Here is a 3,009-nt window from a genome sequence, read left to right on the forward strand (position 1 = left end):
GCATTTGATTTCGGGATTTGTCTCTATAATTTATTTTGACTTTGACACAATTAACCAGTATGATGTGTTTAAAGGTCGCCCCGTCCCCTGACAAGGTGAGTATTATACTGAATTTAAAAACTCATTCTAGGCCGAGCCTGGTGACTTGCATCTGTAATTCTAACAGCTTGGGAGGCCGAGGTGGGCGGATCACCTGGGGTGAGGAGTTCAAGTCCAGCCTGGCTAACACGGTGAAACCCTATCTCTACAAAAAATACAAAATTAGCTGGGCCTGGTGGCACATGCCTGTAATCCCAGCTACTCGGGAGGCTGAAGCAGGAGAATCGCTTGAACTCAGGAGACAGAGGTTGCAGTGAGCCGACATCGTGCCATTGCACTCCAGCCTGGGCAACGAGAGGGAAACTCCGTCACGAAAAAAAAAAAATCATTCTATTATAATCCTGATAATCGATTTGCTTTGCGTATTACTATGGACTTGTTGGATATCTAGGTGGCTGTAAACTATGCAGAGAAACATAAAAACAGCAGTGAAGATAATTTGAAAATTGCAGTGTTACTATAAAAGAATAACAATAGGGGGAAATTGTAAGGGTAACTAAACATAAAATTGAGATTTTCCTGTTGCCAAAAGGGCAAGAAGAGACCTTTCCCCATTTCACTTTCCTTGGAGCATTTTCTTGAGAAAATTTGCATTTGTAAATTCTTGCTTTGATATGTGAGCCTCTATCCACCCTAGAACCCAGGAATGTCTTGAACTTGAACTCCAGGCCTCAAGTGATCCTCCAGCCTCAGCCTCCCAAAGTGTTGGGATTACAGGTGTGAGCCACCATGCCTGGTCCCTAGAAGTGTCTTTCTTCAGGGCCTTGGAGCCGTCTCTTTGAAATATGAACACCAAGGCAGATGATGTCCTGGTCTCCCTGTCACTGGCCGACTTTAGCCTAGGTGCCTTGCTCCAAGCTGTAAGCACCTGCTTGTCATAGAGATATGGGTTTTATTTTTCCTTCAGATAAAGGCAATTAACTGACAGAGATGGGTACTCCAATTACTTGGTGAACCTAGGACTTGCCTGGGAGTATTTAGTTTTCACACTTGGCTGCTGCTCTACAACCAGGTCAATTAGCTACATACCTGGACTTTCTGGTTTCTGTTACCACCTTTTTGATTGTTTTGTTTTGCTTTGTTTTTGAGACAGAGTCTTGCTCTGTCGCCCAGGCTGAAGTGCTGTGGTGTGATCTCAGCTCGCTGCAAGCTCTGCCTCCCAGAGTCAAGCAATTCTCCTGCGTCAGCCTCTCAAGTAGCTGAGATTGCAGGCTTGTGCCACCATGCTGGGCCAATTTTTTATTTTTAGTAGAGACAGGGTTTCACCATGCTCACCAGGCTAGTATTGAACTCCTGACCTCATGATCCTCCCACCTTGGCCTCCCAAAGTGCTGGGATTACAAGCGTTAGCCACCTCACCAGCCTTCACTTTCTTTAATGAACGATTAGCAGTTTTATCTTATAGGCGAAAGTGGCTGCTGCCAGCCAATCTGAGTGTGGTGTTGCAAGGGAACCTGGCTGATTCAGACGTTTCAAATGAAATTTTAAGTTTACCTACCTGATGATTATGCTAAGACCCTCTCCCGTTCTGTGTGGTGTTTTTTTTTTATGTTTCATTCTGGGTTTGGAGTTTTTAAGAGGCTTTGTTACAAAGAGCATCTCCTCGCCAGGCGCAGTGACTGAGTGACTGACACTGTAATCCCAGTACTTTGGGAGACAGAGGCAGGCAGATCACTTGAGGTCAGGAGTTTGAGACCAGCCTGGCCAACATGGCGAAACCCCTGTCTCTAGTAAAAATACAAAAATTAGCCGGCCATCGTGGCGGATGCCTGTGAATCCCAGTTACTGCGGGGTCTGAGGCAAGAGAATCACTTGAACCTGGGAGACAGAGAGTGCAGGGAGCCAAGATCATGCCACTGCACTCAGCCTGGGTGACAGAGTAAGTCTCTGTCTCAAAAGACAAACAGCATCTCTTGCCTGCAGTGATTTCAGCTGTGGTCTTGTCTCATTGGGTTTCTCCATCAGTCTGATCCCATCTACTCTATCTCCCAGGAATGCCTCAATATATCTGGTGGACCACTGACCTGTTTTCCTATTTTCCTCTACTGTTAAGAATTGACCCTTGAAAACATTTCTTCCCAGTTGGATGGAATGTTGAGTGGGGCACGGGATCTACCTGCTGTCTTGCTCCAATCATCTGGTTTTAGATATTTTATGTACTTTTGTCACTACATATGTGTAATTTTTCTCATTTTGGTTTTCTAAATGGTTATTATTGGCATGTAAAAACCCTATCTATTATTGAATGTATATAATATTTTGTTACCTGTCTGGGTGCAGCTTCCCCTGCATTTTGGCACAAGACTCAGTCTGTTTTATTCTCCAAAAGAAAGCTGACAGGCTGGGTGTGGTGGCTCACAGCTCTAATTCCAGCACTTTGGGAGGCCAAGGGGTGTGGATCACCTGAGGTCAGGAGTTCGAGATCAGCCTGGCCAAGATGATGAAACCCCATCTCTACTAATAACACACACACACACAAAATTAGCCAGGCATTGGTGGTGCATGCCTGTAGTCCCAGCTACTAGGGCAGCTGAGGCGGCAGGATCATTTGAACTCAGGAGGCAGAGATTGCAGTGATCCGAGGTGGCACCAGGCTGGTCTTGAACTCCTCACCCCAGGTGATTCACCCACCTTAGCTTCCCATAGTGTTAGGATTACAGATGTGAGCAACCATGCCTGGGTTAGAATGAGTTTTTAAATTCAGTATAATACTCACCTTGTCAGGGGACGGGGCGACCTTTAAACACATCACACTGGTTAATTGTGTCAAAGTCAAAATAAATTATAGAGACAAATCCCGAAATCAAATGCTCTATTCGGGAATCACAAAATTGTAATTCAGGGCGTACACACGGACTAGGGTGGTCTTCAGCATGTGCAATGAATGAAGAGAAGTTGGAAGTTTTATTA

General features: G+C 45.2%; 1 protein-coding gene across 2 annotated transcripts in view; it reads left to right on the forward strand.

The window, feature by feature from the left end:
* LOC105509486 (putative protein SSX6) overlaps nucleotides 1-3,009 on the forward strand; it is a 47,977-nt gene that overhangs the window by 10,472 nt on the left and 34,496 nt on the right. The gene's annotated exons all lie outside the window — the stretch shown is intronic.

The sequence above is a fragment of the Colobus angolensis genome, unplaced genomic scaffold (assembly GCF_000951035.1).
Source record: "Colobus angolensis palliatus isolate OR3802 unplaced genomic scaffold, Cang.pa_1.0 Scaffold176, whole genome shotgun sequence".
In the NCBI taxonomy this organism is placed as follows: Eukaryota; Metazoa; Chordata; class Mammalia; order Primates; family Cercopithecidae; genus Colobus; species Colobus angolensis.